Source organism: Diceros bicornis, chromosome 8, assembly GCF_020826845.1.
Source record: "Diceros bicornis minor isolate mBicDic1 chromosome 8, mDicBic1.mat.cur, whole genome shotgun sequence".
NCBI classification, from domain to species: Eukaryota; Metazoa; Chordata; class Mammalia; order Perissodactyla; family Rhinocerotidae; genus Diceros; species Diceros bicornis.
Window position 1 is genome coordinate 75,410,161 of NC_080747.1, and position 12,261 is coordinate 75,422,421.

Here is a 12,261-nt window from a genome sequence, read left to right on the forward strand (position 1 = left end):
TGTACCACAAATATATGACCACATTGAATACTTTGTTTTGCAACTTAGGTTTTTACTGGGTTTGCTGTGATTGTCTCCCCAAACTTCAACTAATTTGCACTTCTACCAGCTGTTTCTGAAAGTGCTTCATTTACTACAACAGCATCAACATTGGTATTACAAGTAAAAATATTTACAAGCTTGATAAGCAAATAATAATATTTATTATCTTTATTATCTTTGTAATGTTTTGATAGGTATATCCAAAAAGGACCACATCTTATTTTCAAAGTTTTCCTTGTCATTTATATTGCCACTTTTTCTTCTATGAAAATCTGGTAATGTCCTAGCCACATAAAGAGACGAATGTTAATGCTTATGTTCAAGTCATTATCTCATTCAAAGTCCTATAAACATTGCCCATGTGATTCTATAGAGTCCCCAACCTGCTTAGACTGAGATCATGACTTGTGACATTAAAAAGCATATGGGATATTTGTAGAAAATACCTCCATTGCAAAATTAATTGATATTGCATTTAACAAAATAAAACATTCATTCTACCGAAAATTCTCAGATATATGGGCAATCCTCAACCTGATAAAGGGAAGCTAGGGAAAACCTATAGGTCTTCTTTCCCTCACATTCTTAATTGTGAAAAAGTGAATGGTTTTCCCACTCAGTTCGGGAACAAAGAAAGGATGACAGTTCTCAACACCTCTACCTAATGTTGTATTTGTAATTTTAGGAAGGAGAGTAAACAAGAAAAAGAAATAAAACATCGATTTTGGAAAAGAAGTAAACTGTCCTTATTTGCAGATTGCATAACCATCAATGTAGAGAATTCTATGAAACCTAACAAAAACAATTAGAAATACTAATTGCATTTAGCAAGGTTGCAAGATACAAGATTAATATAAAAAACAATTACATATCTATATACTAACAATAAAAGTCAAAAATTAAAAATGAAAAACACTTTATAAAAGAGCATGAAAATTCTGAAATAATTAGGGATAAATATGACAAAGTTTGTGAAAGACCTATATACTAAAATCTATAAGTCATTGTTGAAGAAACTAAAGAAAGACTTAAATACATGGAGAGATCAGCAGCAATAATGTATCAATATAGCTAAAAGGTCAATTTTACCCATAATGACTTACAGATTTAGTGTAATCCCAGTCAGAATCCCAGTAGGTTTTGTGTAAATACTAACAAGCTGACTCATTACAAAGCGACAGTAATCAAGATAATGGATACTGTGGTAAAGATGGACAAATAAATCAGTGAAACATAATAGTGAGTCAACAAATAGACCCTGAAACAGATGACCAATTTATTTTTGACAAAGTACTAAGGCGATTATTTGGAGAAAAAGAACCCTTTCAGCAAATGTTTATATATCTATATAAACAAACAAACAAAGAAATTTTGATCCATACTTCTTACCATATACAAATCTTAACTCCAATTGGATCATATATCTATGCATAAAACTAAAGACATAAAATTTCTGGAAAAACACATAGGAGAATATCTTTGTGGCTCTGAGTCAGACAAATGGTTTTCTTTTTAGAAACCATAGTATAATCCATGAAATAATAAATGATAGATAGGCTTCATTAAAATTAAGCTCTTGGAAAGACACTAAGAGAATGAAAAAGCAAGTTCAAGTCACACACTGGACAATCCATAAGCCATTAAACATGTGCAAAAGATTTGAGGAGACACTTAATGAAAGAAGATACATTTTTTGCAAACAAGCATATACAATATGTTCAACACCACTAGTCATTAGGAAAATGACATTTAAAACCACAATGAGATACCACAATACACATAGTAGAATGACTCCATAACAAGGCTGCCCCACTCCTAGTGGGAATGTGAAATGGTGTAATATTTTGCAAACAGCTTGGGGGTTTCCTAAAACTTTAAATATAGGTCCCAGTCATTCTATTCCAAAATACTTACCAAAATAAATGAAAGCGTATGTCCGTAGAAAGGCTTTTATCTGCACATTCATAACAGCTATATTTTTTGTTTGTTTGTTGGCTTTATGTTTGTTTTTGTGTGTGTGTGTGAGGAACTAGCCCTGAACTATCTATCTGTCATCAATCCTCTTCTTTTTGCTGAGGAAGATTGGCCCTGGGCTAACATCTGTGCTCATCTTCCTCTACTTTATATGGGATGGCGCCACAGCATGGCTTGACAAGCAGTGCATTGGTGTGCACCGCGGGCCGCTGCAGCGGAACGTGCGCACCTAACTGCTATGCCACCAGGCCGGCCCCCATAACTGCTATATTTTTAAAAGCTCCAAATTGCTAACAGCAGCCAAAATATGCATGAACAGGTGAACAGACAAGCAAATTATGGTACATCCATACAATGGAATACTACTCAGCAATAAAAAGGAATGGACTATTGATACATTCAACAGTATAAATGAATCTGAAAATAATTACGCTGAGTGAAAGTATCCACACAAAAAAAGAGTATGTACTTTATGATTCCATTTATATAAAATTATAGAATATTCAAACTAATCGATAATGAAAGAAAGCAGGTCAATGGTTATCTGGATGGGAGTAGAGTGAGAAAGGAGGAGAGAAAGAAATTACAAAAGAGCACTTTCAGATGTGACAGTTATGTTCATTATCTTAATTCCTATGATGGTTTCAAGGCATACACATATATCAAAACTAATCAAGTTGTATAATTTAAATATTTTACAGTGATTTTTATACCAGTTATATATCAAATTTTAATTTAATTTTACATAAGTTAATCCATGAAGAAATGTTTCTTATATTACTTGTATAGCATAGTTTTTTAAATATAGGTTCTATTATTTAATTATTATAGGATAAAGAAATTAATCTGTACAAATAAAACATAAACCATTAATTATCTCTGTTGAACAGTATAATGAAACAGTAGGAAAAAATTAGGCAATATTGGTTGACAAGATTTAAAGCACTGAAGAAATAGTATACCATCTTCAGAGAAACACGTATATCAACTACTATATATGTTACTGTGTGCTGCCACATGAGTGAAGCATTAGTGTATTTTTAATACATATGTTTTTTGAGGTCACCAACTGGGGTCATCAATGTAACTTTATTAGAAAACAATATTCCATGCACCTATAGTATGTTCTGAGTATATATTAAATAAGCTTAGAAAAGTGCCTGGCACATTGTAGACACTCAGTAAATATTTGTTGAATACATACTGCTTGAAGCCTTTAAAAATCACTTTGAAATGTATAATTAATTCTTAAAATGTGATACTTTAATTCCAATTAGAATTAGCATTTTTGCGTAGGCTAACTATTTAAAAGCTGCATCTTGGGTTGCCTATAATAGATTATTTCTTCCTTGTCTAAAAATATATGAATTCTCATTCTCCCATCCAAAGCTTGTCTTAATTTTCCCTTGAGTCTGAACAGTGTTCAGTGATGGTATCTTGACTACCTCCCTGGGTACCCTATTAGATTGCCTCATTGACCTCATGACTAAGAATTTCTTCATCTTATCTAGCTTAAGCATTCTCTCTTCATGTTTCAGACCATTACTTCTTGTCTTACCATCTTTAACTATCTTGACTAATTCATTCCCTCAGGAATTTTAGCTACCCATAAATATAAAAAGAAAAAGGCATATCTCATGGCCTGATGGTTCATGAAAATTGAAACAACTCTATTATAGAGATAGCAGTACTCTAGGGCATGAAGAGAGCACTGGCAAGGGAAAAAAATTTCTGGTTTACTGACCTGAGGCAAAGTCACTAAATTTTATATGCATAGACCCCTGAAGCTATTGTTCATTTACCAAACAGATAATGTTTTAATTTGTGATATTGGCTCTTATTTTATCTATTTTCCCTTTGACCTGTCCCTATGTGTTGCTGCTTCTCTTTAAATGATATGAGAAAGCAAGGAAGAGAGGGTGAGGGATGTCAGAAAGAATTTCTTACAAATTATCAAAATGTCATTTTGTAGCCACTTCTCCCTTGACTCCATTTTCTATTTTTCAAAGGATTCCTTTTGTTTTGTTTTGTTTTGTTTTTTGTAGACCTTAGTAAATTCAAGAGTCCATACTATATGAAACAAATGACCCATTGGAAAACATTTTGGCTTGGGTAGTTTTGTGATTCTCTCAAGTGTTTCATTGACTCAACACACTTTTGAGAAGTTTCCAAATATGAAAGCTTAAAAATATATTATGTGCACTGAAACCAACATATATATATTTCCTGATATAAAATATTTGTCCCTGGAAGAGTAGAGTTTAAACTATCTAAACCCCCTTATTCATCAAGTTTCACTTCAATGTCCCCTCCACCTGGTACAAATCAATCAAAATCTATAGTGTCAGAAACTCTGTATGATTTCAACCAGTTCCTTGATTTTTTTTTTTTTTTGGTGAGGAAGATTAGCCCTGAGTTAACATCTGTTGCCAATCCTCCTCTTTTTGCTGAGGAAGATTGGCCCTAGGCTAACATCCGTGCCCATCTTCCTCTACTTTATATGGGATGCCTGCCACAGCATGGCTTGATAAGTGGTGCATAGGTCTGCGCCTGGGATCCAAACCTGTGAACCCTAGGCCACCAAAGCGGAGTGTGCAATCTTAACCACTATGCCACTGGGCCAGCCCTGGTTCCCTGATTTTTAAGACCCACTTTCAAATCATCCAGCCCAGGTCCTAAAACTCTATAAATACCTTTCTCTAATTTCTTCTTTTTGAGACTCTATTAAGATTATCAAATCAATATTTGCTCTTAATGCAGTAAGTCTAATAAATTTAGTTTTACTTGATTAGTAGGTTTTTTTTAAAGCTTGATTATATAGGGTATTTTATTTTTAATTGACCCTGTACTAACATCTGTTGCCAACCTTCCTCTCTCTTTCTTTCTTTTTCTTTCCTCCCCAAAGCTGCAGTACATAGTTGTATATTCTAGTTGTAAGTCCTTCTAGCTCTTCCATGTGAGCCGCTGCCACAGCATGGCTACTGACAGACAAGTGGTGTGGTTCCATGCCCAGGAACCAAACCCAGGTTGCAGAAGCAAAGTGTGCTGAACTTTAACCACTAGGCCATCAGGGCTGGCTTGATTAGTAGGTTTTTCTAGTGGTCTTTTAAGGTATTGACAGATGACAATTATATACTACAAAATTCATCTAGTAATCACCCTGATACTTAGAAACCAAATCACTCTAAAGTAATTTTATATTATTTATTATCAGGTTGACTAGAACATGATGCACTCTTTCACTGGTAATAGTTTTTTGATGCTCATGATATAATTTTGTGCTGTGATGTAGGTTGAATTGTATTCCCCTAAAAGATACATCTAAGACATATCCATTGATACCTGTGAATGTGACCTTATTTGAAAATAGGAACTCTGTAGATATAATCAAGTTAAGATGAGATTAAACTGCAATAGAATGGGCTTCCATCTAACAACTGGCATCCTTATGATGAAGAAGAAATTCTGCCCTGAGACTGCAGTATCAACTCCTTCCTGAGTTTAGGGCTGTTGACCTGCCCTAAGGACTTTCAACTTGCCAAGTTGTACAATCACATAAACAATTTGCTTAAAATAAATCTCTTCATAGATAGATGGATGGATGGACTGATGGGTAGACAGATGATAGATAGATAGATAGATAGATAGATAGATAGATAATAGATAGATGATATAGAGATAGATACAGACACAGATAAAGATAGAGACAGATATAGAGATATAGATATATCTCCTATTGGTTCTGTTTCTCTGGAGAACCCTGACACATACAGATTTTGGCAGTGGAAAGTGGGGTGCTGCTGTAACAAATACCTAAAAATGTAGAAGTGACTTTGGGATTGGGTAATAAGTAGAGGCCAGAAGAGTTTTGAGGCACATGATAGAAAAAGCCTAGACTTCCTTGAAGGGATGGTTGGTAAAAATATGGACATTAAAGCTGATTCTGGTGCAGACTCAGAAAGAAGTGAGGAGAGCTGTAGCGAAAGCTTCTCTCATCTGAAAGAATATATACATCACCTCGAACAGAATGTTGGTAGAAATATGAAATGCGTTTCTCGTGAGGTCTCAAATGGAAATAAAAAACGTCTTTTTTTCCTCCAAAAAACTGGAGGAAAGGTGGTCCTTGCTATAAAGCAGAGTAATTGGCTGAATTGCGTTCTACTACAGGGTAGAAAGCAGAACTTGTATGTAACGAACTTATGAATATTTACTTGAGGAGTTTCCAAGTAAAGTGTGGAAGGTGCAACCTGGTTTCACCTTGATGCTCTCTCAGAGCCTCCGGGAGGAAATAATGCTGCTGACACCATGATTTTGGACTTCTAGCCTCCGAAACTGTGAGAGAATAAATCACCCCTTTTATGGCAGCTTGTTGCAGCGGCCCTGGGAAACTAATGCACGGCCCCTATAGTAAGTTTTAGACATGGTCTCATCGGAAATCATAAATCTTAAAGAAAGAGTTAGAGAGGAGAGAGGGTTTAGAGTAGGACAGTAGGGCATGATCCATGAAAGAAAAAAAATGATACATTGAGCTTTATTAAAATGAAAAACCTGCTCTGCAAAATACACTGTTAAAAAAATAGAAAGACACACCACATACTTGGAGAAAATACTTGAGAAACACATATTTGATTAAGAACGTGTGTCCAAAATATACAAAGGATTCTTAAAACTCAACAATAAGAAAATAAACATGTCAATTAAAAAATGGGCAAAAGATGCTGACAGACATCTCAGCAAGGAAGATAAGCGGGTGGCAGATAAGCACCTGAAAGGAGGCGCAACACGGTGCGCTATTAAGAGTTGCAAGTCGGACAATGAGATGCCAATACACATATATTAGAGGGGCTCAAATTTTCTTAAAAAGTTAAAAACTAACAATACCAAATGTTGGTAAGGATGTGAAGCAACAGGAAACTCTCATTAACAGCTGGTGAGAATGCAAAATGGTTCAGCCACAGAGGGAGACAGTTTAAGAGCTTCTTACAAAGCTCAGCATCATCTCACTGCACGATCCAGCAGCTGTGCTCCTCTAGGCATTTCCCCAACGGAGCTAAAAACCTATATTCACACACACAAAATTGCACATCAACGTTTAAGGCAATTTTATTCGTAATTGCCCCAAACCGGAAGCAACCAAGTATTCCTTCCGTAGGTTAATGGAGAAACAAATTGTGGTACATCTACACAGTAGAATATCACTCAGCAATAAAAAGAAATGAGCCTAAGCCAGAAAAAGACATGCAGGAACCTTAAATGCAAACCGCTAAGTGAAGAAAGCCAGTCTGAAAAGGCTACCACTATATGATTCAAACTATGTGACATCTTGGAAAAGGCAAAACTGTGGAGCGAGTAAAAAGAGCAGTATTTGCCAGGGGTTTTAGGGCAGAGGTGAGATGAACAGATGGAGCACAGGGGTTTTTAGGGCAGTGAAAAATTCTGTTTGATACTGTAATAGTGGATACATGATGTTATGCATTTGTCAAAATCCACGAAACTTTACAACACAAAGAGTGAACCTTAAGAAAAATTATGAATTTAAATGTACCACAGTTATGCAAGATGTTAATAATGGGGGAAACTGTGCAGGGGAGGGGGGTATATGGGAACTATATGCTCGTTTTTCTACAAATCTAAATTTGTTCTAAAAATGTTTAATTAATTTTAAAAAAAATCTCCAAGTGATCACATAGAATGACAGAATTGAAGTAACTCAATTTCTGTTCCTTATTTTTATAATCACTGTTTATTTTGAATTTCCCACGTAAAACAAAACACAGACACAAATCTAGATCTGGGGATAGAGGTCAGAGAGGATTACATAACTAAGTCCTCAGAGTAATCCTTCATGTAGAGTACAATGTTTATCAAAAGATAAGTAATAAAGCTGTGCTAGTTTGAAATATATATGCAAATACATATATACATATATAAATATAATGTATACGTATCTATACATGTATAAAAGATATATATGTAGACATAAACTCAACAGTAAGTATAGCACTTGTTTTAATTAGAACTTAAATCACAAATAATTCTGTTTTTTTTGAATGAGTATTTTGTCACTGAAAATGTTTAGAATCACTGGCAGAAATAAAAAGCAGACCAACTTTTAGTTGAGTTTTTATTGTGTTTAAATTCTCTGCAGACAATACAACCTCTTCCGTCTGTAGTCCACTGTTTTAGCTGAATCTCTATAATAGCTGCAAACTGTCCTGAGACTGGCCAAATAAATAAATAAACAAACGAAGGAAAGCATAGATTTCAGCATTTTAAAATAATCTCTTAAGACAGTCAAAGGAATTTTAACTAAGATTTTCCTCTCTACCTAGTTTTCCAGTTTTATTAACTGATTGGCTAGTAGCTAGAACTAATTGATAGATTTAGCGTGTAAACTTCCTCGCTGGAGGCAGCTCTCAGGGAATACACGACTGTGTAAATAGACTACTTGATGAAGTTGTAGGCCCCAGGGAGCAGCCTGGACGCTGGTTATGTAAACATAACAGATGGCTAAGCAAATGCTGTGCTGTACTAAGACTAGGTTTATTGTAGTAATCTATGTTTATATAGAAGATTTAAGAGCCAGGCTAGCCAACTTTCTGAAGCCAAACCAGGTATTGACAATACAGTTCTGTCATGAAAATTATTTTAGAATGGGTTGGAATTTTTTCAAGTTAACATCCTCTGGAGAAAATGACACTGTTTAACCATTCACAATGGTTTTGTTATGCTTTGTGTGTTTTAAAAGTGTTATTTTCTGAAGAATGGTGTGAAATAATGGCTCAAACCCAATCAATTTGGTGAGGGTTATGCCACTTAGTAGGTGACAGAATTGCTAAATATTTCCCACAGAGAAAGCAGTTTACAAATGAATACTCTTTGAAGTTCAGACGCTATGTGTCAAGCAGAACACCGTGCACTGGTTACCAGTCCCATGGGAGGACTCCAAACACTTCTGCCCACTGCACCCTCTTAATGGAGTTGCCAAGGAAAACACAACGCAAACACCGGATGGAACAACATGTAAACCATGTAGGGAAGAGACAGAGCAAGATCAGCTCCAGTAGTGTGAGCCAGTCCCTCCTGACCAGTGGGTTTCCCTGGCAGCCAACATGGGGCAGTTACCCTTCATGTACCTGTCTGCTGCAGTCAAGGACCTCACAACCCCTGCTCCGTGGAGTCTGAAAGCTGAGGCCACGCCTGAGGGCCATCGACCTACGTGCTTAAGCAGAACAAAGGAACACTCATTGAGCTTGCAACAGGGAAAGATGTTTCCCCACCAGGCAAGAAGCCCAGCGCAGATCGTGCGGGCTCTTTATCTCTTGGTAAGTAAGTGTTGCAGGCCCAAGATCTAGTCACACACAGCAGAGTGGAGGTCATAAGACTGCACACGAGACAGCCTTTCCCAATTGTTGACGCAAATAATCCATAATCAATTTATAAACCAAAATTGGGGTGAGTTTATTATATGAGCCAGTTTCGAAGACCATAGCCCAGGAGCTTCCTTCCCCAAGGAAGGAAGCACTCCAAAGAAGCAGCGTGTACAGAGTGGTAATATACCATCCTGGAACCAAGAACATACATCAAATATGACAGGAATAGCCCTTGTACTACAGTCACAAGATGCTTTCCTAGCACAGCAGGTCAGTGGTCACAAGATGAGCACGGTAGGTCAGTAATAAATCCTTAGTTTCTGTGAAGAAATGCTTATCCTTAAAGAAATGCTGATATGGGGGAGGCAACATCCCTATCGTTAAGGGCATCATTCTAGGCTAAGGGACATTGTAAATATTTAAAGCAGATGTACAATGCATGCTCCACAGGCCTCATCGGGTCTTTCCAGAAAAACAAGGTCGGTTCAAATTAGTTTTAAACCAAATGGGTTCCTCATATACTGCAATATATCTTATTGCTTTTCATTTATTCATCACAATGCTTGCTATGTGTGCTTTTATTTAATCTTCACCTCAATGTTTAAGTTAGGTGCAGGTGCTTCCCACTTAAACTGAGGAAACCAAGGTTAGAAGAGAAAAGAAAAAATGATAAAAAGGAAAAAAAAAATCTCTGAGGCAATACTGTACACCAAATATACACCAGAAGGGTAAAGATGCACCCGAAGAATCACTATAAAGAGTAGATGTTGGTGGGGCCGGCCCAGTGGTGCAAGCGGTTAAGTGCACGTGCTCCACTGTGGTGACCCACAGTTCGCCGGTTCGGATCCCGGGCGCACACTGACGCACTGCTTGTTGAGCCATGCTGTGGCGGTGTCCCATATAAAGTAGAGGAAGATGGGCACAGATGTTAGCTCAGGGCCAGTCTTCCTCAGAAAAAAAGAGGAGTATTGGTATCAGATGTTAGCTCAGTGCTGATCTTCCTCACAAAAAAATAAATTAAAAAAGAAAAAAGAGTAGGTGCCGTTGGTGTCCACCGAAATGCCGCCATTTAGGAGATTCCAACATTGGGAAAGTGATTCCTCTCTTTTTCTTGCTTTCATTAAACCAAGAAAAGAAAAACAATCAGGAAAAATATGTAGGACAGATATATTTTTGGTATGGCTTGCTTGTTTTCATTGTGAATTCAGAAGTAGAAGATCACACGAGAAAAAATGCCTTACAGGAGGCTTGGAAATGTTAGCCTGAATTATATGTAGATGAGTAGAGTCTAAATACCATCCAATAAACAGGATAGAAGTCTTTAAAAGCATCTTAAAACTCTGGCTTGTGTCTACAGTAGCTTGTAGATGCCAATCACTGCTTCAGCAGGTAATCTTTATCAGAAGCAGTACTAGCCTGTAAGAAGAAACTATATGTCTTAATGTCATTCGTTCTAACACATATACTAAAGACTTACTCTGGGCAGGCAATGGTCCTTGGCCGCTTGAAACCTGTAGTGTAATGCAGTGTCCTGCAAATTTACCTGAAGAGAAGGTATATCAAGCGTCCTTGTTAAAAACAGAGATTGTTACATTGTCTCCTGGAATTTCAATTCAACTTGTTAGAAAAGGCTCAAGAAACCACATTTTTATTAAGCACTTCAGGCGACTGTTACCAGGCATGTGTGGAAACCTTGGTCTAGTGGACTTCTAAGTAATTTATAGTTAAAATCCAAAGTATGGTTACTTTGGAGGAAATGCATTTACGATAAATTGTCTGAGAGAAAACAAGTTAAAAGAAGACAGTTGTTTCTTTTTAAAATGTTCTTATTGTAATATCTATAGACAATTACATTGTTCATTTTTAAATAATTTATTTTAAGATTTTGCAAATTATATCATTCTCATTCTGATCTACTAAAGAGATTCCTGCTAAAACTACTCAGTTAAAACCTTGCCACCTGTTGCTAATATTTAAGAACGTAACCAAAGGCCCAGAATGTACCCAAGACTATTCTTAAGAGGTATACGACTTAAGCTTCCCCATCAAGTTTCAATTCCCGCCAATTCACACGATTTTTCTTCTTGGATAGATAAAAACGGGATCTACTCAAAAGTTATCAATGTGCTGTGCGTGTCGGGGGAGGGGGGGAAGCGGCTTCAACAGGTTTGCTTGTGTGATGGTGGAAGTGGTAGCACAGTAGAAGTGGCAGATATACGTGTATGTGTGTGTGTGTGTGTGTGTATACACTCATATACATATGCACATAGATATTCAGCACAATTTTTTTCCAGTGCTAGCTGCGTGGTCATGCAAAATACGATCATCTTTCACTGAGAAATTGATAAATAATCATTGTTATATCACACAGAAAACTTGAGTTTGCTGACATTTTTCTCTTTCATTTAAGAAAAAAAGAGAAAAGAAAAAGAACTAAAGATATCTTTAACTCTTGTGTAGTTGCCAGACAGATCCATAAGAGACATTTAACGTTTTCTATGAAGGAAGCAACCTAGGGCTATGGATCATGTCTCGTTTTATACTGCATGGTCAGCAACTAATATCGCTGTCTGGAAATAATTCTTTTAACGGATGAGAGATATTGACTCATATGTAGCCTTATTAACCCAGACTCATAGAAATTAGAAGTCTAATCTTCTACATGAGCTTTTAACATTATAGTTTAAAAAGATGTTTAGCTTCTTCAGTAAAGATATGCTAAGCAAACTCTTTATTTAATATACTGTACCAAATTATGTTCTAGCATTTCTAGTTAATTGAAAATAAGCAAATTATTACTTCTAGGTAAAATAATGCATCTGTAAACTTTTATGCTTTACGTATTGTTTACGTAGGGGAACTCCAAGTACCC